At 39.3% G+C, this 25,802-nt stretch overlaps 1 long non-coding RNA gene across 3 annotated transcripts in view; it reads left to right on the plus strand.

The window, feature by feature from the left end:
* Positions 1-12,008, plus strand: part of LOC111557097 — a 270,869-nt gene extending 258,861 nt beyond the window's left edge. For all 3 annotated transcript variants that reach the window (XR_006587058.1, XR_006587059.1, XR_006587057.1), the window contains one exon: positions 11,755-12,008. This is a non-coding gene — a long non-coding RNA (uncharacterized LOC111557097). The remainder of the gene's footprint in view (positions 1-11,754) is intronic.
* Positions 12,009-25,802: the final 13,794 nt, after the last annotated feature.

Consider the following 25,802-nt stretch of genomic DNA (forward strand, 5'->3'; position numbering starts at 1 on the left):
TTTGATCTGGACTGGGCTCCCCTGATGCTTGTTGATCTTCCTTAGGTGCCTTCATCAGGGTGGACTGGCAAAAGATTGGCTGGTCTAGGATGCCTTCATGCTCATTTCATTTTTTTTAATGTTTATTTATTGAGAGAGAGAGAGAGAGAGAGAGAGAGAGAGAGAGAGAGAGAGAGAAAGAAGGGCAGAAGGAAAGGGAGAGAGAATCCCAAGCAGGCTCCATGCTGCCAATGCAGAGCCTGACACTGGGCTTGGTCTCACGAACCATGAGATCATGACCTGAGTCAAGATGAAGAGTCAGACTTTTAACCGACTGAGCCACCCAGATGACCCACCTCATGCTCATTTCTTATGGTTAGCTGTCTGTTGGGTGAAGTGTGGGGACAATTGGGTCACCTATCTGTTTTCCAGAATGCTTGTCTGGGATTGTCCACTCAGCAGTGCTGGGGTTTCTGGAAAGTGCGTGGAAACATAAGGCTTATTGGAGGGAGAGGAAGCTTACAGTTGTCCAGTGTTATATACACTGTTGTAAGAGTTTACATTTTAATATTTTAATTCTCAGAGAGAAGCTGAGGAAAAATTAATTGTAAGATCAGCATCCTTGCCTCTATATACATATATTAACTGAAACCTTCACACAGAACAAAAGAACTTTAAAGGACAATATCCTGCTTTGCTCAGGAAGAGCATGGAATGCATTGAACCACATGCAGCATAAGCATGGCCCTTCAAGCTTGAAGAGAGGAAACATGAACATCAAAAGCAGTGTGTTCCCTCCAGCAGTCAGAACCCACAGGGGTCCTCAGATTCTTTAAGCTCTAGGCTTGGGGTAAAGAAAAAGCTCTATCTTGTACCTTATACAATGAGGCACAAGGAAAGGACTGGAATGAGCATAGAAGCAGACACAGAGGACTGCTAATGAATTTGAGGACTTTTTGGAATGAAGAAGTTCAGTGCAGATCAGCTGAGTGAGGGAGAAAGTAAGGCTGAGGTCCAGTGTGTTCAGAGCTTTCTGGGTTTGGAGTCACTTGGTCTTGCTATGTGAAGATGTCAACGAAACACCTCTTATTCTACAGGGTACAATCTAGCACCCCAGACTATCACATAGGGCCAAATCCTAGGGTAGTAGAGTAGGCTCCTTATAGTACAAGTTTGGGAAACTATTTCCCCTCTCTTACACGATAACATGTTACCCGATTGCTTGATGTCAGCCATGTTGTAATTTAATTTTCTCCAAAATTAGCGTGTTTCACTTCGTTTTCTTTACTTACTCTTTGGGAGACAGCCTGGTTAAAACCTTCCCACTCATGCAATTGCTAGTCAAAATATTTTAGGAGGAAACTCAAACATTCATTGTTTGCTTTATTAAAAATGAATTCAGGCAGATGGAGAAGAATACAATGTGTGCTCTCTTCTTAGTACTACTTGTTATCTGTCTCTATCTTCATCTGCACACCAGGCCTTACATAATTTTACCGCCAAGGGTCATGGGGCTGCACACAGGAGTGCCCTTAGCTGCATTTCACAGGAATGAGGCTGAGGTTAAAATATCTTGCTAATGCTTATCCAGAGCAAAGAAATGGAGCAGAGGCAGACCTGAGGTTATTTGGGCAAGACCCGTGGCTCCCCAGGTACTGTGGGAGGGTAAAAATAAGGCTTCAGAGTTTCCTGGTGGAAAACACTGAGAAAACATGTCTACTCTAAACCCTAACCAGCTCTCTGGGAACTTGGAGGTAAGACATCAGATGCTGTATTATTGCCTTTGTAGTTACTCTGTCCTCCATCTGTTTTTGATTCTCCTGCCTGTGGAATCCCTTGGGCCCTTTGCTTTAATTCAGTCATGCTTTCATTTCTACAAGGGATCAGTGAGCCCCACTGTGTGCCAGGCTCTCTCCCACATAGTGCAGCAGGGCAGACAACATGTTCTCTGCCCTCGTGGAGATCCCAGTCTTGCAGGGATACAGACCATAAGAATCTCGCGCAGCAGTGCAAATCCTATGATGAAGCAAGTGTAGGGCATTATGGGAGCAGATAGAAGGGACACCTGATACAGCCTAAATTATTAAGACACCTGGGTTTACGAGCACAGTTCCTACCCTAACTTTTAGCAGGTTTTCTCCAGAGATAGGTAGTGTCAGGAAGGATGAAAAGCAGCTGTAAAAGAGACTATCACCCTCCATCCAGAGTTAGGTGAGCTGCTGAGCTGGTGTGGGCCACCTTGGGCTACACAGTCTCTATAGTGGGTCACACTCTGGAGTCTTGAAGCTCAGTATTTTGTAAGGAGGTAGATATTGAAAAGAAAAAAAAATAGCCCTCATATTTTCCACTCTCTTCCACACATTCTGATCGTCTCCCCTAGAAGTGCCATTCTCCATGCTGTCCTTCATTATCTGAGGATGGCTGGTGGTAGGTCAGCATTGTGTTCAACAGTTTCATAGACTTGATACTATTATCCTGACAGTTCTCTGAAGGAGTTATAATTTATCCATACTTATCCATAAACTAGGACAGGGAGCAGTTTATTAACTTACCCAAGATCACACTGCCTCCAAATGACTTTAAGTTTGGGGGTGGTGTGGCATGATGAATGGTCTAATGGGTTAGGAGTAGGATGAAATCCTAAGGTAGAACAAGACCCACTGGGAAAGACTGTAGCCTAACATACATTATTTTTAAAAGCTTATGATCCATTGGGCTAGCATGGGTTGATGGTGGTGAGCAAGGGGTCTAACCTGGCACTTATGGCAAAATATCAGGATCCTAAGAGTATGAGGGTAATAGGTAAAAAGGTATAAAACGTGGCTCCACTAAATCTGCTTCTGTCGGGGGCAAATGGACCCAGAATGTCTTCCATGTAGGTTGGAGGGATGGGGAGAACAGTAGACGCCAGGACCAGGAGACTTGTACAAATGTGCATGGCAGGTGTCCAGGCTCAGCCAATACTAGGCACAAATCAGGCTTGGGCACACTAGGAATGTCTGGTTTGAAGACTGCCTGTCTTCTGGGTCCACAGTCAACCCATTCCTGGTCTACCTCCTAGTGGGAAGGAGTCTCTGAACAGACAACCAGCCCTGCCTAGGAATTAACTAGAACCAGTTAGATCTGAAACTCAAAACTGTTCTCCTGGCATTGGAACGGGTTGTGTAGACCATGAGTGCCAGTACATGAACCTCCGTGAGATAGATCCCAGAGCTTCTTTTCTTTTCAGAGCTTTTCCCCAGTTGGGCACTGCCCTGATGGTTGTGTTCCTTTCTTCAAAATGAATTCCATGATCAAGATTCTCTCTCTAGGATTCTGAGAGAGGAGAGAATCAGTCCCTTTTGCTTTGCTAGAGTCATTACCTTAGGAGCCCTCTGTTGATTCCTCACTGTCGCTTGGAATGCATAGAGATATCTTTGTGCAACTGTATATTTTAAATTCTGACACATTTCCCAATAATCCTGTCCTAAATATTTAATTGGGATGGTTAGCAAATTCACTACCTCCCAGCTGTGGACCATTGCCTGTAAAAGACACACACTGGGGCTTTGGGCTTCTATCTCACAAGGTGTCAGAAAAACATAAAGATCAGAGCAAGATAATTAGAAGCAGACCCATTATTCTCACCCTCAAGCAAGTGAGCACTTCTGCCTGAACTCCCAGGCTCTGGTCCTCCATCCTGTATGTGGACACCAGAGAAGATTTCCAAACCTCCCTGAGGAACTTTTGAGACTCCCTTTTATGCAAATATCATAGTCCGAAGCAAAGAATACACTCTAAGACTACTTGGAATGTAAGCCTCTCTACAGTCAGCTAATGGTGATTTCAAATTCAAAGCTATTTTTCTTGTCTCGACTCCTCTCCATTCTCATTATTTTTCCTCTGCTGCTGTGGCCCCCCAAAACTTGTTCATCCTTGAATGTGTCCTTCAGGTTTCCAGCCCTTTCATGGTTCATATTGTTCTCCCTGCTTGAAAGGTCCCACATGTTGCCATTTCCTGAAGTTTCCCTGCCTTCAGAGACCAGCTTTAACAGTAAAATGTTCTTTTATGCTTCCCAGGAGAATATACATTTCATGCTCATAAATCTCTGCAGTAGTCTTTATTATACCCCTTCTCATGGTTTGCTTTTTACTCTAGCGGTAGGAATAGATAGGGAGCTGCTGGAGGGCAGAGACAATACTTAATTTTGTATCCTGCCCTGTGCAAACACAGGGTCAGCCCTGAACATAATGGTTCAGTTCATGTCTTAGAGTAGTAATGGTAACCTGTTGACAGGCCCTTCTCAAACAGCTTCCTGTACTGAAGTGGAGGGGGTGGTGAGAAAGATGATGGACTTTGGATTCGGACTGGGCAAAATGCTGGTGCAATCACTTAGTGGTTTCATGCTTTACTTACTCTCAGAACCCTCAATTTCTTCCTGTGTAAAGCAGGATTATAGATCTGTGGTGAGAGAGATGCTAGAATCTAGATGTCTGAATACTTGATCACTGTCCTGACGCTGCCCCCATCATGGGGGCAGAATGTATGTATAGGGAAATGCCAGAGACAACAGTCTTGGTGTCCAGCTGAAGCTCTAATTCCCAATGCCCCATGGCTCCTACTTTCATGACCTGATTGTCCCTTATGTGGATAAACCAGAGTAGCTGTTGTCTCAGTCCAAGAATCGACATTTGAAGGCATACTTCAGAGGCTTGCTGCATAGACACGCTTTCTCTGAAGATCCTTCCTGGCTCCTCCTTGGCTATACCAAAGCAATGGCTGAAAGTAGTCACGAATCTTATCTTACTCACCAGATGCAGAAGATAAGACCTTCCCCTTACAAAAACAGGAGGATTTTCTGCAGCCTGGTTCTGGTTTGGGTCATTTCGCTTTTCCCACAAAAGTAGGAACACTGGACCAGCCTGTTTGACTAACTCTTACTCCTGAGCATGCCTTCTACCAATTTCAAATTGGTAGTGAGGTAGTGGGCATGTATGTGTTTGGGGGAAATCTCCTCTTTACAAAGCATTTCTTTGAACAATAACTTAGATTAGGCAGATGTAGAATGGGAAAAAAAGAATAATCTGATGTTGGTGTCAGGTTTTGCCTCAGACCAGCTGTAATGCACTGGGAAGTTTTCTTAACGCCTTGGAGCTTCAATTGTACATTAGAGGTGATCATATCTACCACCTAGGTCTGTTATGAGCATTAAGTAAGGTAACATGTATGGAGATCAAATCATAGTAATTAGCATGAAATAGGTGTTTGATACACACTGGCACCTTTCTTTTCTCCCTTGAAAGTTAACCCAATAATGCACTTCCCCATTTGGCTGTGAGTTCAGTTTCATGTGAAGGAATCCTAGGAACTCAAAACCACAGGCTTAGGCAAATTTTATTATCTCATCACTTTTGTTTCCAATTTCTTTCAATTTTATTTTAAATAAACTCTATGCCACATGTGGGGCTTGAACTCATGACCCTGAGATCAGGAGTTGCATGCTCTACTGACTGAGCCAGCCAGGTGCCCCTCATCACTTTCTGTAACCAAAAGGGAAAGGACAATTAAAGGCTAATTCCAAACTTTCTGCAGAAGTGAATTTTTGATAATCCCACAGTGCTCATGGAGCCTTTCTAGCCTACTTACCTGTCTATTTGACAAGGTCAAGGCTCTCAGATAAATGCAGTAGTACCTGTTCCATGTTCCTCAGATCATAGAGGCTGATCTTTGCCCCATGGAAAGTCATGGACATTGTTTACTTAGCAGGAATGTTTCTGTGATTTTTTTTGGTTAAAATGGAGTCATTGTCATTGTCATGACCTACTGTCCTTGCTACCAGAGGACTCAACACACTGTTGCTTGGGGTCATGGAACAATGATAATGACCTGCTCCCTGTTGCTCTTTTCCAGACTCATCCTAGTCATTGCTCGTGGAGCAAGGCGTCTTCTCTTTCCCTGGTAGATGAGCTTGAAGCAGGGTTCAGGGAACCACTCAGGCCAGGGAGACCACCTCTCCTTACTTCCAGGAGTGCATATTAGGTACCCACAGTTTTTCTCAAAATGCTCTTGGGAAACAGGAATGATGGAATGAAGCAAGAAGATTTTTCACCAGCCCCAGGGAACAAAACTAAAGTTCTTCCTTGCCCATGACCTAAGGGGTTGGACATGATGGGTAAAACACTTGGACCCTTTTCCTTTTAAAAGAACCAGTGTCATACAGTTATCACAAGCAGAGTTTTGGGGTCAAGCCATCATAGCTATGAGTTGAAGTTTGCACAGATGTGTGGCCATGGCTAAGCTTCCAAAATATTCCATATTCTACTTGCCTCCTATGTAATGGGCTTAAAAATACTACTAATTCAATGATAAAAATTTATAACTAATTCAGTTATAAAAATTAAGTAAGACAGTGCATGTAAAATGCAAATGGAGGGTTTAACACTACTCAATAAATTCCGCAAACTACTTCGGAGTGAGAACCTCCATGCCACATTGTAAATTCCAGAGTTTAGAAATTACTGAATGAAAGCAACCCAAATGAGTTTGGACTGGGTTGACTTATCAAACAACAACAACAACAACAACAACAACAACAACAACAACAACAAGAAACCACATGAGTAATAATTTTCCTGGGGCAAATATTAAGCAGGGAGAAAATGGATGAATTTTCTCTTTCCATTTAAGCCATAAAAACACTTTATGTATAGTTCTCAATTTTCTATCTCAAAGGAGATATTGGACCCTTCAGAGCCAGGAGTTGATTGAATTTGCTGATCTGATTCCCAGGCCTGCATTTCCTTATTGGTCCATTTGTATTTGCTGTTGCTATGATCTTTCTCACCACGATGGAGGATAAACTGGCCAAAACAGGGGACCAGTTCACTTGCCCCCAGACAAAGGCAATGCTTCCCCTCAGTGGAGCCACTTAAGCAGTATACTGGCCTCAACAAATCTATGTGCCATGATGGCCCCTTTCCCTTCCCTCTGGCCATGGAATATTTCTGCCACCTTGCATTATGTCCTCTAGGTGCGGAAAACCATTGGTCATTATCAGTTACATCCTGCCCAGGCATATGTGTGTGCATGCATGTTTGTCTCCACAGACAAAACCACATGAATACACAAGAAAATGCATAGACAGACATCCACACAAACATACATAGACCAAGTCAGAAACACCCTGATAAACATAACTATACACAGAGAGGCCACATTTAATCAATATGAAAGACATTCCTTACAAACACACTCACCCATATACCTGCTGTCACACATATGTGCACACAAGCATCAGATCCACATACTTTAATCAAGTGACTGGTCTATGAGCATATGGAGTTTACAGAGTACAGTTCTTGTTCTAATCACATTCTTTTTATGAAGAGCTTTCTATAGATCCCTAGATCAGCAGGACAATTTCATATCCTATTACAATCTGCCAAGAAGAAATAGATAAATCTATTAGCCTGCTCTTTGCTTGTTTCATCATTGTGACAGTCTCTCATGGGTCTACATCCATCAGGCTCCCACACCACCTGACAGCCAAGTCTCCACCACCAAGCTGCAGGTTAATAGCTCTTTAATCTCTATTTAATTGCTCATTAATAATTCCGATACTGCTTTCTTCTGTTAATTGATTAAAAAATGGTTTCAGTAGAAGTGAATAATGAAATTTGGTAGCAACCAACTATAGAATGAGTTTTCTTCTCATCAAGATAATCAAGAAGAAATAGTGATCCAAACACTCCTTGCTTCATTTGCAGATTTTTTAGAATGTTAGAGCTGGCAGGGCCTTTGGAATTCAACTACATCAGCGTTTCTCAAACTGATTCACAAGTGATTAAACAGTTTTCTAGGAAAAAACAATATTCTGTGATTAAATAAGTCTGGCAGACACGGCATACAAATCTCTCTCACAATTTGGCATTTTAAATCAATGTTAGCATATTAAAAGCTCTGACATCCCAGCCTGAGAAACCTATTTACATTGTTCAGTTGATCTTCGCCTAAACTTATTTGATAGTAAAAATCACATTTCTATTGAATACCATTTCAGTTATCTATTGCTGCCTGATGAGTCCCTCCAAAATTTAGTGGCTTAAAACAATTATGGGTTATTTTTTACAATTCTGTGGATTTCCATATTGGCAGGCACAGGGTGGCCCGGCAGTTGGTCCTGGGGTCCCTCACTCTCTTCAATGTGTTTTTTGTCACCCTAAAGGCTTTCTTACAAGGTGGGCTCAGGCAATGTTTCACTAGAGCTAAGGCTTCTAAAGGCCTAGACTTGAAAGACAAACAATATCACATCTGTTGTAGAATATTAAACAAAGCAAGTCACAAGGCTGGGCAATATTCAAGGGCCATATAAATTAATGTCCACTCTTGATGGGAGTACAGACACTTGCATTGCAAAAGGGCACATGGAATGGGAGGAGCAATTGTCGTGGCCATCTTTGAGTGTAATCTACCACAAGCCACTGAACAGTTTTTGGAAGACTGTGTATGAAATGCTAATAATGTAGAACAAACTCCACATTACCTAGATTAAGACACCAAGGCATATATGTGGAATGAGTTCTCCCAGGGCGTGCATCTGATAATCACAGAAATGAGATTAGAATTTAGACTTCAGACATCAAATCCTTTGTCTTCACCATGGTGATTCTAAAGATTCTGAGCTGACCATGATGACTTGAATGATATTCCAATGCTTAACACCTGGATTTGGAGAGTCCTAGACCCTGATTCTGGTCTTCTAAGCAAGTCCGTCTAAGCTTGTCAGATCATGAATAACTCAGTAAACCAGAGACTCAGCTTCCTGTGCCTTCATTCTGTGAAGGATGGGCTCTGGAAGTAGCCAGAATTAGACATTCTAAATGGCATGAGCTAGATGAGCTATGTCTCAAAACTTCTTCTGACATAAAATAGCCTGTTTTGGGGTTGCTTTCCAAAATTTTTAACCATATTGTCTGGAAATCCATTGAGTCCTGTACCTTTATGACCCAGAGTTAGATCTTCACCTAATCCTGCATGTCTCTTAAACCACAATTCAGCTCGACCCTTTGACATCTCATAAATGAATTCATGTAATGCTCTTCTGACTTGGCAACTTATCCCAAACAGGTCTTCCATGGTATTACAATGCTTGAAAGAAAATCCTGAAATAGTTCTTCCATGGATTCTTGCTGAACTAGTCAAGATAAGCATGAAAACTACCTGTTTTTAGGTCTGCAAATTCAGCTCAAGGCTTCTTTACTTATTTATCAGTATGGGCCTGCATTTTGCATACTCTGCAAGATTTTATTGAGTGTACTGACAATATATTTGTTACTTGAATGTATTCTACCTAAGTTCAGCCTATTTATCTATCATCTATCTATCTATCATCTATCTACATACCTATCTATCATCTATCTATTATCTATCTATCTATCTATCTATCTATCTATCTATCTATCTATCATCTATCTATCTTCCTCTTGTATTCATATGTAACAAGTTAACATTTCCGCTATTTTATTGTTATAATGCCAGTACTGTAACTCTTGGACTTTAACCTATCAGGTGGAAGGGGCCACATCAGAAATGCTTCTTGTAAATGTCCAAAGTCAAAGCTGCTGCCTCAGTGCTGGAAGAATACTTGGTGGTGATGACTTGATCAATATCTTCAGGACACTGGCCCCTAGCAACATTGCTTAAACATTTTGCATTAACTTGGCTTTAAGTGTTCCAGCTTTCTTTGCTCAGTAGAGCTAATCAAAGAGAAACATTCAAATGAAAGCTAAAAAATTATAGAGAAAAGTTATTCAGTACACTTCACAAACAATACATGAGACTGCAGCTTCATCTTCCTTTTCTAACACATTTATTATGAACGGAACACAACCTTTCTCTGGATGTCATTTTCAGCTGATGTGTCACAGCATGAAAGAGTCTGAAAATTGCATCTCTTCCCATTCTTAGCTTGTTACAGGGCAGGAGGAACAGAAGAGTGAGGGATCTTGTGGCTGTGATTTATACATGAAGAGTAGGGGTGGTTTTAAGTCCCTAGGACAACACTTAACTCTAAGATTACCTGGAAACTAAACAGGAGAAGGAAAAAAAAATGACAGGTTACATTATAAACACAGCCAGTATCAAATAAATTCTGAAAGATTTCTCCGGAAATGCTGCTGAAATTCAACTCAAACCTTTATTTATTTATCTGTTTGATTTTTCACTGAGACTGAGGCTAGAAGAAGCAGAAAGACAAATAGCCCACATGATATCTGTATTCGAGAACTACAGAGAACCAGGCAACCTAATGAAGTTCATATGTCCAGGAGAAAATCCCCTTTGAGCCACTTCAGATCTTGGGAGATGCCCATCTTCCTAGGCCTTGACATTAAAGTCCTCTGAGTGTGAAACTAGATCTAGTTGGCAGGATAGAGCAGCAAATGACATTTTGGAGACTGGCCTAATCTGACGAACAATTAAATCACATTCCTCTGATATTTGCCTTTCCAAATATTGTCTATGTTCAAGTCAAAATCAACAGTCAAATTGTGAAAATGTATTGGTTTAGAAATGAAATGACCTCTAACATGAATTCACACAATCCCTCTGTTCACTGAATCACTTTTCTAGAATTCTCCTTATGTCACCTGAAACCTCTTTTCCCTCTAAACCACCTAGAGTTCTCCCACTCTACTTCCTACCTGGCTTTCCATTTATTGACTAACCAGAATTATTCATGCATTTGGTGCTATTTTTGCTTCAGGGTTACCCAAGTTAATATGCATTCAATTGTGACTTACTTGTAGTTCTTTGGAGTTTGATAAGTCAGAGGCAAATGCAGAAGCAAAGAGGTGAGGGGACTTCTAAGGAGACAAAAAGTTTACTGCAACTTCAAAGTAAGGAGACTTTCATTTCACTGGGGAATGGAACCGGTTCCTATGAAAATATCAAGTTTGCTGGAATCAGATTCATGAAGGAACTAAGATTAAAACACTTCAAATTGTACTTTTAAAGAAGTGAAACATCAAGAGGAGAGATGTGTGCATTACTCGTGAAGAGGGGTTGTTCAAAGGTGTGTGTGAGGGAGCAGGTGGGAAGACTGTCACAGCCTAGGTATAAATTCCAATGACAAGATACACTTAGCCAACACATCAGAAGGCAACCCAGGAAGGAGACTGAACAGTTCGAACTTGGGGTCAATAATCATTGATCCAAATATAAGTGTATAAACCCACACACATATATATGTCTACACACACACACACCACACACACACACACACACTAGAGTAATATTAGTAATACTAGAATTATCTAGAATATCCCTAAAAGGAATTGAACAAAATATATACTCAAGCACACTAAAGACCAATCAAAATAGAATTCTAAAAATGTTCAAGTGACCACAGAAGAAAACAGAAATGAAAAGCAGAGAGAGAACAAATAAAATAAACAAACAAAAAATTAAAATAAAATAAAAGGGTAGACTTAAGTCCTAAGAAATCAATAATTACATTAACTGCAAATTATGTGAATACCCAATTAAAACATAATTTTGCACAGTGGATTAAAAACATGAATCAACTATATGCTATCTACAAAGAAACTCACTTCAAATACAGTGATATAGGCAGGTTGAAAATCGGAGGATAGAAAAAGATATATCATACAAACATAAATCAAAAGAAAGCAGGAGTGGCTATACTGTATCAGATAAAGCAGAGTTCAAAGCAAAGAAAATCACCAGAGACAGTGAAAGGCATTATAAAATGATGTACCCTCTTCCTTTCTAACCAGGGCCCAGCAGAGTGGTTCCCACAAAGAAGTGTGGTAAGAAGAAGGGCCCTTCTGCAATCAATGAAGTAGTGACCAGAGAATCCACCATCAATATTCCCAAGCACATCCATGAAGTGAGTTTCAAGAAGTGTGCCCCTTAGGCACAAAGAGATCTGGAAATTTGCCATAAAGGAGATGGGAACTCCAGATGTGTGCATTCACACCAGGCTCAACAAAACTATCTGAGCCAAAGAAATAAAGAATATTCCATACCATATCAGTGTGCAGTTGTCCAGAAAACGTAGCAAGTATGAAGATTCATCAAACAAGCTCTATACATTAGTTACCTGTGTACCTGTTACCACTCTTAAAAATCTACAGTTAATGTGGATGAGAACAAATCAGTGTTGCCAGTGGCAGTCTTTTGGCTAAGGCTTTGTCCTTTGTGGGGTTTCATTCCTGACTAGATAATAATTAACTTATTCTTTGGTCCTCCTGTACCAAAGAGTACATGGTCCTTTGGAGATGGTTCTTTGGTCCTTTGGAGATGAACATAAAATGGAGGTTAAAAATGATAATTTCTTTCATAAACACTGTTTCCTTGTCAATATCATGGCCACGAAGAACATCATACTGCCATGATAAGGTCATGGAGTCAAGGAGGCTGAGAACCCATGTCATTACTGGGTCTCAGGAAAGACTGGCACACTGGTATATGTTGTTTAGGTCACTGTAGGCCTGGAGAAGTGGAAGGAAGCTGACAGATCTGGGAGGGGGGTAGTTAGTGGGAGGTTTGGAGGGGTGAAGGTTGAGTGTGCAGTGCTGAACCATGGGAAGAAGTTAATAATTGCAAACCATGAGCAAGCAGGAGCTCTGCAAATTCAGGCCATGTCTCAGTAGATTTTTTGAAAAACAAGTGAAATCTTGTCAGGAAAACAAGTGTGTGCATATTGGAAGTACAGAGCAGGGTGGCAGGAATATTGGACAGAACAAGATAATATGTAAGTAATTCTACCTTGGCTTCACTCGCCCTCACAAATCAAAATGGACCCAGCTAGCCAAACCAGCTGTGATGGCTCAGTGAGTGCCTGTTACCAAAAACACTGCTCACATATCCTGCCCTACACGGAGTGTTCCAAAGCAATCTGAATTCTCTCCGTTTTAAATTCTAATTATCCCCTGGGGAGAAATGATGATCAGTCCTCCCCTTTGCAAAAGTGGGATGCTGAGGTGAGACATAGGTAGATAATATTAGTAGAATTTTTTAAGGTTTATTTATTTACTGAGAGAGAAGGGGAGAGAGAGAGAGTGCAGGAGAGGGACAGAGAAAGAGGGAGAGAGAGGATCCCAAGCAGGCTATGTGCTGCTGTTCGAGTTCAGCTCGAACTCACAGACCATGAGATCATGACCAGAGCTGAAATCAAAGGTTAGATGCTTAACCAACCAGGTGCCCCAGTAGAAAATTTTAAGGGGAAAGTTAAAATACCATCATTTCCGACTCTCATTCTTTTTTTTAAAACTGAGTTATAGCTGACATATAACATTGTAATAATTTTAAGTGTGAAACAGTAATTTGGTCTATGTATATATTGCGAAATGATTACTTCAGTAAGTTTAGTTTGCATCCATCACCACACATAGTTACAAACATTTTTTTCTTATGATGAGAACTTTAATGATCTACCCTCTTAGCAACTTTCCAATACACAATAAAGTGTTGTTAACTATAGTCACTACCTTGGACATTACATCACTAGGAATTATTTATCTGATAACGACAAGTTCGTACATTTGACCACCTTCGCCCCATTTTTCCCTTCATTCTTCATTTTATTTCATCCTTCATTTATCCTTCATTCCTAAGAGAGTTATAACATGATCTCAGGAACAGGATGAAGTTCTTGAGCTCACAGAGGGGCTTTGGTGGAAGATGGCTGGGGGAACTGGGCTGGAGAGACTCCACTATTCCTCTCTTAATTTTTAGATCTACTCATTCTGAAAATATTTTTCTATTTACTCTTTATCAAGGATATTCTTGTATACCTAAGAAACGGGTCTGGGGATGCCTCCCTCTCAAAAGGAACCCACAACCAACATTGAGAAATGACCAGAACGGGGCTCAGGGAAAAGGGAACATTAAGCAAGCTCCTTGGACAGTTTTTGGCCAGGCCACGAATTAGAGGGACAATGAAGGTCATATAGATCTAGAAGCATGATGGGAGAGCAAACTGGAGACTTGGGAACAGAGCTCTAGTCAATAGCTACAGGGGGCATTGCACGGTGGTATGTATTCTTGGTATTTACCAAAGGTAGATTACCTCATGTATCCATTTGAGGATTGAGGAATTAGAGTTCTAGGCATCCCATTTCTACCTTGAGTCTCAACTAATGGGGTCTATGAAGGAATGTGGGGCTACCTGTATGAAGTATACTAGGTAAGCACTGTGGTGATTTTATCCGATGTTCCTTCAACTTTCATATAAATGGAGTCTGAGGTCTCAAAGCAGCAGTATTAACATATGGAGGCTAATGCAGAGAGGGGGAATGTTACTTCAGTGAAGCGTCAACATATTCAAATATTCTCAGAGACTGTAAATAGAGAGAAACTGACGGGATGGTCAAAGAGACTTCTATTGTTGATAGTGCCTTCTTCTGGAGGCTATTCTTCAGGCACATTTCCTGATGTCTCACTATCAACTGAGTATAACACTTAAAATTACTCCCTAGAGAACTGGGTAATCTCATTACTCTGACTAGTGTCCAGTTGACTTTTGTGTTTGGTTCTTCATGAGTATGGAAGTGTGGAGATGACACTGGTTTGTTAGCTGAATGCTGTGAGGACCTGCCTTTCTCCTAGAGAGGATAGATGTGTGTGTACTTAGGAAAATGTTCTCCTCTTAAGAGTCCATCCTCTCTCTCTCTCTCTCTGTCTCTGTCTCTCTGTTTCTCTCCCTCTCCCTCTCCCTCTCCACCCCCCCACCATATATATGTTTTTCTAAATGTCTCCAATTATAATGCCATTCTCCATGAATTTCTATCAATAAGTTAAGACTTTTTATTATGTAGACTATACTTTATAATGGTTACATAGATATATTATGAAATAAATGACTATTGTGTAGATTAGAAGATTAGAAACCAGGGACTTCACAAAGTTAAGCAATTTTTATCAGGCTGCATGGCTCAATTGCTTTCAAGTGGAAACATGGAGCAGATCCCAGACCTTCTGGCTCCGAGGGATTGTGTCCAAGAGACATGACAATTCTATTTGCACAGTGTCTGGCACATTGTAGGTGTTCACAATATATTGTTGTGGAAATGAATAAATGTCTAGAAGTCTTTGGGTCATGACCTGATTACCTCATTCCTTTTTTCTTTGTTTTGATCTGCTGTGTCAGCCTAGACAGCTACTCAATTTTTCTCATGACAAAGTCTTTCAGTCACCTTTTGCCCCCTTGGGGACTTTCTATAGTTTCTCCATCAAGCTCTTTACTAGCCCTGCCAAGAAGCAAATGTTTTTATTGGAACAGCATGAAATGTGACATTACTCATAGATTCTGTCAGAAAATTAGTGGTAGTGAAAACTAGCTCAACACAGCTGGGCAAGATTACACCTCCTCCCTGGAAGCAGAAAGCTGAGGGACTGTGGGGAGTCATAATGGTCTCATGATGGCTAATGGTGAGGAAATGATGGACCTGAGGCCCATAAATCAATCTGAACACAGGGATGGCTAATGAAACTCTCAGGAGATGCTTGAGCTCATCTGAGCATTGTTCACATGTATTTGTTTCTTATTTTACCATTTTTTGTTGTGTAAGGGGCCAGTATGAAAATTTATATGTAGAAAGTCTCAGAAAGCTAAGATATTTGCAGGTTGTCAAATAGGTGGGGAAATATGAGGCTTGTCCTCAGGTTCCAGAGTGCCAAGCCCCATGATTCTTTTAGGACCTAGAATTTATTCCTTCTTTTAGATATTTGCTCAAATCAGGGAAGGCTCCAGTTCTTAGCCTTGGTCTAATTTTTCTTTGTGTGCAATAAACAGTGAGATGGCCTTATGAGAGGAAGAGATTAGAGTGTAGTTCAGAGCTTATACGATTTCTTTTACATTCTTCAATCCAATCAGTATTACTACCATTTCTGATAACCCAACATCAGGTTCAGTTTTCCCAATACTTGCAAGGTTCCTCTGTTTCAAATATTTGTCTTTTAGGAAGAGTCAAAATAGAAAGTTTGGCTATAAGCATAGAAAGCTTCAACAGTGGGATTTTCCCAACTCCTTTAATAGTTTTCTCTGGAGCAGAAATGATTGGCAGCAATGATGTGAAATCAAAACTCCAAGATTCACTTGAGGCAGATTCAAGGTGCATCTCCTTCTTTCTGTTCTTTCATAGAAATATTAAACAAGATGTTGGCACACCTTTAAGCAGACATTTATAATGTGAATTTTGCAAGCATGACATGTTATGTTTGTAGAAATAATATCAAACATCTTCTGGAAAAAAAAGAAACACACATATCTTGAGGTGATTTACTTGAGAAGATAGTTAACAGACATAACATGGTTTCTATTTTTTCCAAAGCCGAATTTTGCCCTTTTTTATTGGAAAGATATGATGAGAGTCAGAGGTTTTAGAACTGACGGGCATTTGCCCAAGGGATCTCTAGAAGATACCCACATATGGAATTATAACAATTACCTTTTTATGATAGAAGGTGATGCCAATGCACATGTGAGAGACTCCACTAAAGCCTTCCTTGTGATCGCTGCAGTGAAGAAGACTTTTCTGAGGTGTGGCTTTCTGTGTTCCTAGAGGAAAGTGCCAAACAGACAGAGACTGGAATGGGAAATGGTAACTTCCTAGGATAATTACATGAATATCCCATGTGCTAGAGTAATTTATTGGTTTTCAGGAAGAGGCGTATTTCACATGATTTCTCTGTCCTCAACACACCAAAAACACCGGGTCTCTGTGATAATTTACTTCATGGGAGTGTGGAAATAAGTTGTGGCCATGGATGTTAAGCCTAGAGGGAGAGCAGGGTTGTGACTAAGAGAAAGGGGCCATGGCTTACCCTAGAAACTAAAGCAGAGAAGAAGAGCAAGACTATCAGAAAGGAAAATAAGGCAGCAGTTTCTACAAAATCCCACTCTCCCAGCAATACTAATTAGGGGGACTGTCCCTGCTGTTTCTAGTGATACTTGCTCCAGATATGGCCTTTTCATTTTTGCCAGCCCTGACTTCTGTCCTTCAACTCAGAATCATTCTTTTCTGTCAACTGATTTTGTCTTGACCTCTTTTCATGCCCAATCACTTAGCCTAAACTCTACCAGGAATACCCTAGCAGTCTGAGTGACCATGCATTTTCCTTTAAGCTAGATAAAGCAATGGCTTCCTATAGTCCCAAACTTTTCTCTGTTTTCTGTCATTATTTACAAATGCACCCTGTTATTACCAGAGATAAAAGTAGAAGAAAATTCAAAGAGAATGTAGCTGAGATTTTCACTTTTGGGCTCTAACTTTTGGCTGCACATTTTTCCAGGAAGAGAGCCTCTAATCATGCTATTCTGAAAACATGCTGCAAAGGCTTTTACTCAGACCTGGGCAGAGGACTTCCAAGGGAAAATGACTTCCAGGGTGGTGAGGGCTAAAATTAGTGGTTTCCTGTCTCCTTCTCCAATCAGTGTCTACTTGAAATGTTCAATGGATATTTGGCCTCCTTGCTTGTCATTCACTCATTGTGGGGTGGTGGGGTGGGTCCAATTAGGAAAAATGTTGTGACCTGGATCTGCACCATGACACAAAGGAAGGTGCTGGTTACTTAAGATATTTGAATATAACTTATGTGTAGAATGATTGGCCTACTATCTTGAGACTGAAAATGGGGAGGGGATCTCAGTGGAGCTTCCTGGATCTAATGATGCATCTACCCTCACAGAGGGGTGGGGTTTTACTAGAAGAGACTGTTGCCCAAGGCTTTCTCTGAAATTTGGATGAAATAAAAAAGTGAGAGCTGAATAAGCAAATTTTCCAAATAAAAAGGTCTTACGTTAGGTGAACAAGAGTTTCTGTTTATTTACCAATTGTTCAAATGACCAGATAGAAGGTGTCAAGAATAATAAACGTTCCCTCTTCTTTCCATTGATAAACAAACGCTTCCTTTGTTTTATTTACTTAGAAATAAATAACTACCTAATATTTCTATAAAAGTGAAGTTGTCATGTTCTAACAAATGCCAGGATCATAAGCCAAGTATAACAGAACCTTTTATCCTGCTCTAGAGTCCTACTCCTGGGTGACCTGGGCCATGCTCTAAGAAATGTCTGGCAAACTTAACTAATCACTGGAGGTCATAAATAAAGACATTGCCACTTGCTAAGACACGTAGCTCCTTCCTGGAGTAGCTGGAAATTGGTGATAACAAACCACAATAACTCTGAGCTTAAAAATGGATTTGAATTTTGTTATTATACATTTTGCAATTTTGGCAGTTTTGAAGGTAAAAATGTGTCAAAGGGTAATATATCTCAAGGACAGTCAGTGTTAAATCAATATTAATTAAATAAGCTTATTCTTATTTAACAAAGCACTGAAGTGTGGAGGAAGGGATCTGCTGTGACTATTTTCTTTAATTTTCCCTTGCCATCTGTCAGGTAAGGTAAGACCTCCAAATCCCATACATCAGCATTTTTAAAATACAGCCAATTTTCAGCTCAAGTTGCTTACCTAATGATGTATTTACTATGTCTTACTTATGATTTACCAGAAATAAAGCTGTATTATGAAGCAGAAAGGAACTAAGAGGAGTATCTATAAAGACAGTAGAAGTTTTGAAGTGAGAAAAAAACTGGAGTTATTTCCTTTAATCAATTTAGAAATCCCAAAGGTTGTGACAGCACATAGGATTGAAATAACAAGTACTATCTTTGCTGTGAAACATATAGAAGGATCATTCATGGGCTGACTGCATGATGGAAATTCAGTCAAATAGTCTTTGTTTATCCATTTCATGTCTGTAAGGACTGAGGTCCCTACTCCTAAATTAGCAACATAAAAGCTAAGGGAGCAACATAAAAAACATAAGGGAGAAAAAATGTTTCTGTGAAAGGTAAAAGACCATTCTGTCAACTAGTTGTATCCTTTCAAGGGTGTGGATATCTTAATGGAGTGGTCACTAAGATCTGAACTTTAATTTCTGATAAAGATGTTACTAAAAGCTGGTAATGTAGGGTGGAGGCAGGGGAGGGGGGAGTGGTGAGGATAAATCCAAAGAGCCATAAGAACAAAGTTCATTATAAACATTTGTTTACCAACCACAGAACTTCAGAAGATCATTCTGGTCTCTTTACAGATAAAAGCTTATCTCAGATGGTGTTAGAACCACCCCCGTGGTACTATCCAGGGTGCTGAATTAGCTAGTGTCAAACTTTTGTCTCAATTGAGAAGTCAGCCCCTTACATCTCTATCTCCTTTGACCTTGTGCTCATGGCATCAAATGCATGCTAATTTTGAACTCCATTATGTAACTTCAGAAAATTAGGCATGCTTAGACTAATACAGTAGGTATCTTAACATCCTGACTCCTATCACCATAGCAAAGAATGATAAGATACAATCCTTGTTGTCAAAGACATTATCTGGCAGGAAGTGTCAGGCAGTTAAATAAATGGAAGCAATTTGGTGGGGGCATGCATAGAATATTTTGTGACCTCAGAGGTAAGATTTTTCTGGTGTGGAAAGGAAAAAACACAAGTAAACATTCCTTACACATGCAGAGTTTAAGTCGCTTCTGAGTTAGACTTGGAATTGAATGAGGACAGGAATGAAGTTGTCTCTGTCAAAGCATTAGTTTCCCCACCTAAAAAAGTGTTTCTATAGGACTATCAGCTTGGTACATAGACTCTACCTATGACTTCCTCAGAGTAGATTGTTTAGGAACAAAAGAAATGGTACATTTCTCTGAGAAAGACCCAAGTCTGTACCTTTATACCACTACCACCCCATCCTTACCCTATGCAGAGTTTCTAGCACATATTTTAAATTATTTATATTCTAACGAATAAATTCAATGTTAGTAGTACTTTTCTCTTCTTTCTACCTTAATTAACCCACTTTAGTAATCAAAGATAGTTGCCTATTTTGGAGGGTCACAACAGTCCATACTAGAATTGGTCACTTCATTATGTGGGCCTAACATTTACAAATTTTACTGAATACAATGTAAGTGATAAGGGAACATGATAGTTTCTAGTATATGCATGTACACCTATAATACTGGTTTTGAAGGTGGTTTAGTTGCATAGAAGTTTTGCTTCAGGACAGATAAGTGAACCACAATGATGAAATTATGTGGGATTTCTCACCCCAAATTTAAACCCTCTCTCTCCCCTTTTTAAAGATAAGCCAGGAAAGCAGCTTTAAAATGCAGATAGAAACTAACTACGTTCTTATGTCACCCTTAATACTAAACACATTACAGGTAGAAAAACATAAGAGAGCCAAAAAATTGATGATTTTCTGAATATTTGAATACCTCATTTGTATTGTCATTACTGCCAATAAGAAACAATTCCAGATTTAGTAAGAATCTAGAGAAATGCATTTACTTGTGCTAAGGAATGGTATGATCATGAGAAACAACAGTTAGTGGTCAGTAGTCAAATTAAGCACCTCTTACTAGATAGTATCCATATCTGTTGTTGTCATCAAGGGAAGTGGAAATTCTGAATAATTATAGATGTTCAAACCATCGTTGGAAATCCTTTCATTATATTATCTTGTTCTGTGAATTTAACTGTGTGTGTGTGTGTGTGTGTGTGTGTGTCCCCAAAATTCGTATGTTGAAGACTTAACCCCCACACAGTGACTGTATTTGGAGATAGGGATTTAGGACATAATTACAGTTAAATGAGGTCATAGTGTAGGATTCTAATCCAATAGCATTGGCAGACTTATAAGAAGAGCAAGAGAGAAATCTCTCTCTCTCTCTCTCTCTCTCTCTCTCTCTCTCTCTCTCTCTCTCTGTCTCTCTCTCTGCACATACCAAGAAAAGGCCATGTGAGCCCACAGCAAGAAGGTAACTAACTATAAGCCAAGAGGAGAGCCCTCACCAGAACCTGACCATGCTGGCACCATGATCTTGGGCTTCCATTCTCCAGAATTGTTGGAAAAATAATTTCTATTGTTTTAGCTACTTAATCTATAGTATTTTGTTATTCAGCCTGAGCTGACCAATACACTTTATCTTAGGAAACACAAATCCCTTCCAAAGAAACACACTCATACCTGGATTTTGATTATTTGAGCAACTGCTAATACAATTTATGGTGTAAATTAGTCTTCATAAGGCAGTGCACCCCTGTAACCCTACAGTAGCCCTGGAAAAATTTTACTCATCCTTCATTGACCTGACAACAGCTCAAATGTCTTGAACTTATGACTTTTTGTCCCTGACCACTCCCTGTTCATGAATAACCATTGAGAGGTCAACAAAAACTTTAGAGAGTTTTACAAACTCTTTACAAATGCTAGGTAATTGATAAATTGTATAAAAGTGAGTTGTAGCAAAATATCTTTGTTTGATACTTGGCGGTTTCCTATGTGCAATATTGTATGGAGAAATGTCACTTTCTAAAAAAGTAGACACAACTTGACAGATATGTGGTTTGAGAGAGGAGAAGGCTCCCTTTGGAAAAATATATCCTTCTGAATCTTTTTACTATATATATGTAAGTAAATGTAAATAATTTTGCAAGGATTAGAGCAATTTAAATCATGAAAGGCTTTAAAATGGCAACGAAGTTAACTCTGTTTCAAATATATGATTTGCAAATATTTTCTCCCATTCTATAGTCTGCCTTTTCATTTTGTTGATGGCTTCCTTTGTTACACAGAAACTTTTTAGTTTGATATAGTCTCACTTGTTTATTTTTGCTTTTTGTTGCCTTTGCTTTTGGTGTCAAATCCAGAAAATCAATGTTAGGGAGAACAATGTTAAGGAGCTTACTTTTCTTCTAGGAGTTTTCCTGTTTCAGGTCTTACATTCAAGTGCTTAATCCATTTTGAGTTGATTTTTTGTGTATAGTGTAAGATAGTGATCCAGTTTCATTCTTTTGCATCTGAATGTCCAATTTTCCCAGCACCATTTATTGAAAAGACTATCCTTTCCCCAGTGATTATTCTTGGCTCTTTTGTTGTAAATTAATTGACCATATATGCATGAACTTATTTCTGGGCTCTCTATTCTGTTCTATTGGTCTATATGTCTGTTTTCAATATGATACCATATAGTTTTTATATGTATGTTAAGGAGTTAATATCCAATTATATAAAGGGCTTGTGTAACTCAATAGCAACCCCCCCCCCAAAAAAAAACCCAAAAACCAAACCAAACCAAACAAAACAAAAAAACCCAAAACCACCCAGTCTGGTTAAAAAATGGGGAGGGAAACTGAATGGACATTTTTCCAAAGAAGACATACAAATGACCAGCAGGTACATGAAAAGGTGCTCAACATCACTAATCATCAGGGAGTGCAAATGAAAGCCACAATGAGATATCACCTTATAACAGAATGGCTGACATAAACAAAATAAACCAAAACCAAAACCCAAACAAAACAAAAGACAACAAGTGCTGGTGTGGATGTGGAGAAAAGGGAACCTTTGTGTAATGCTGGTGGGATTGTAAATTGGTTTAGCCTCTGTGGAAACCAGTATGGAAGTTCCTCAAAAAATGAAAAATAGAACTACCATATGATACACAATCCACTTCTGGAGATATATCCAAAGAAAATAAAAACAGGATATCAAAGAGATATCTGCACTCCTGTGATCATTGCAGCATTATTCACAACAACCAAGCTATGGAAGCAACTTAAGTGCTTGTATGAATTAATATATACATGAATATTATTCAGTCATGAGAAAGAATGAAAAACGTACTGCCATTTGTGACAACATGGATAGAACTTGAGGACATTTTGCTAAGTGAAATACAGAGAAAGGCAAATAGTACCTGGTTTATCACTTATAGGTGAACTTTGATAAGATAAGATAAGATAAGATAAGATAAGATAAGATAAGATAAGATAGGACAAGAGCTCTTAGAAACAGTCTAGAAAAATGGTTGCCAGGGACTGGGGGTGGGGGTAATAGGGACAGTCTGGTAAGAGGGTACAAACTTTCAGCTATATGATGAATCAAGTCTAAGGTTCTAATGTAAAACATGGTAACACTGGTTGATATCACTGTATTGCCTAATTGAAATTTGCTAAGATAGTAGAACTTAAACATTCTCAACAAAAACCAAAGATAAATATGTAAGGTGATAGATGGGTAAATGAACTTGATATGGAGGATCTTTCCATAATATATCAAATCACCACAGTGTACACTTTATCTTACAATCTTACTTGTTAATTATACCTCAAGCTGAAATATAAATAATAAAAAAACAAACAAATAAATAAATACATTTTTTAAATGACAGTAGAAGAAGAATATGTTCCAAAAGGTTTATTTAATTTAAAATATTTGATCTGAAGATTTATGGTTGAAGAGGTAACTAATTTATAAGTGGAGTCTATTTTCCTGGGACTCATACAACTCTGAGATAAATATGCCTCTCTAGTACTACTAAGAATCTTTAACTTAAGCTGTACTAATGATCTCTAAATCCACATTTTTAGTTTTAATTATATCCAGGAAACAACCTGGAATTTGAAAAGAACTCAATTAAAGAGCTGTCAACTGAGAAGATTCAGTTGGTGGTGAACAGTCCCAAGGGTCTACCAGATGAAATGAGTGGGATGTTTAGATAATGAGATCAACATTAATCTGTGGTTAACCAGCATGAAACAGATGATTTTCTTTCTGGTGCTGAATTTCCTTCTTCTCAATGAATTATCTACTGAATTGTTCATCTAGTTTATCTGGTTATTCAAACAGGAAACTCATCAGTCTTAAAATCTCAATCCTCATGGATATCAGTCCCCAATCTTTTTGATTCCATACCTCAAATAGTTTTCAGATCACTCTGCTGCTCTTCATCTACAACCTCCCAGCTACCATTATCTCTCAACCTGCATGAGTGTCCTTACCATGGTTTTGTGTCTGCTCTTGCCCCTTCCACTCCAGGCTCTCAGTCCCAGCCGGTGGTACAGGGTTACTGGTCAACAGGTCAGTCCCCTGCTTGTGGCCTTTCAGTGTCTTCCTGATACTCTCAGGTTACAAAGCAAGATTAGTAACACAAGTTACTGAGCCCGGAGTATCCGATTTATATACCTTACTAGCAATATTCTACGTCACTTTTTAATTTTTTTTCACTGTTACCTAGTCAAATTGGCTTGAACAATCAAGTATTTGAGAGGGCTACAGTTCTTTGTGACTTGGGCCCTGTGTATAAGTTTTTTCCTCTACACATGCGTTCACCACCCCCATACCCTTTGCTAACAATGCCTTAATTATTCTTCAGCTTTCAAATCAATACCTTCTAAGGGAAGGAATCTAAGGGATTCACTGAATCCCCAGACTAATACCCAGCAGCTAATTTTTAGTATCCTGAATCTATTGCAGCAGCTTATATAATTGTAATGAAATAATTTTATTATTTAGTGGTTATAAAGAATATTCAAGTATGTAGCATAATACCTTGCATGTAGTGGAAGTGAATTAAGCAAATCTTGATCAGAAGTGATTTTGTTTGTTTTATTTTTTTTCTGTCACGCTTACTTTATTTGTTTTTTTAAAAATTTTTTTTCAATGTTTATTTATTTTTGGGACAGAGAGAGACAGAGCATGAACAGGGGAGGGGCAGAGAGAGAGGGAGACACAGAATCGGAAACAGGCTCCAGGCTCTGAGCCATCAGCCCAGCGCCTGACGCGGGGCTCGAACTCCCGGACCGCGAGATCGTGACCTGGCTGAAGTCGGACGCTTAACCGACTGCGCCACCCAGGCGCCCCAGTCACGCTTACTTTAAAGGGCTCCACTGTAACCCAAATGGGATCAAATTCACCCTTTGGAATATGGGCAAATAGAATCCAAGAATCTGTCATTAAAAATCTGTCATTTTTGTAAACAGGTAGTGCTGAGTGTGGCATTGAGATCAGAGTCAGGGATGAAGTTGGTGTCCAATTCCTATGGTTATATGGTATTCTAAGCAAGCAGGTTTTGCCTAAGGAGGTTTTTGTTTTTGTCGTTGAGACTGATTTTTACAAAATGTCACTATTATCACTCTCAATGTCCTTTGTGAGATGACCTAGTTCTAGCTAGTTTTCCTTGTCTCTTGCAACTAAACAGGAATTGAGGAGATGCAGACATAAGAGACTCTTCTGGAAAATCATGTTAACACTTTAGTAGTTGATTTAACCCATGATATGTGGTTGTCCAGGGGAAAATACTTTTACGGTTATGTTTTGCCTCACAGGGTGATCACATCATTTATTGTCACATATAGTAGGAACTGAAAAATGCTATAAGAGCCAGAAAAACTGCCCAGCTTTTCTAAGAACTTGGAGTATTCCTATACCTATTTCCACATTCTGTCAAATCTTTCAGTGTGTTAATCCGGTAAGAAATTAAAGACAAGTAGAACAGAAAACTTTTGGTAAAATAAAACTTGAATAAAGATAATCTTTTAAAGAAAGAAATCAAGACAAAAGCTTGGGCACTAATGAATTATTCGATGAGTCAAAATGAAGGGACAGAGAAACTGACAGAAAAAAGCATCTAGGGCATTGACTCAAATAGGAGTCCAGAGCCAGCTGTCTGTGGGAATGTTTTCTGAGAGCACTAAGAAGAGAATAGATCCTAAATAGTCTCAACACATACACTAAAGTAACTTTGAGGTAATGGAAATGTTCATTAGTTTCTTTGTGATGATATTTCACAATGTGTATGTATATCAAAGCATCACATTGTATACCTTAAATACATACAGTTTGTATTTGGCAATTGTATCTCAATAAAGTGGGAACCAAAAAGAGAAATAAGTGTTATAAGTCATTACAAAATAAGGTTAATAATCTAATGCATGGAACTTGGGAGGACCTTGGAGAAAAGCATAGGG

The sequence above is a fragment of the Felis catus genome, chromosome D2 (assembly GCF_018350175.1).
Source record: "Felis catus isolate Fca126 chromosome D2, F.catus_Fca126_mat1.0, whole genome shotgun sequence".
In the NCBI taxonomy this organism is placed as follows: Eukaryota; Metazoa; Chordata; class Mammalia; order Carnivora; family Felidae; genus Felis; species Felis catus.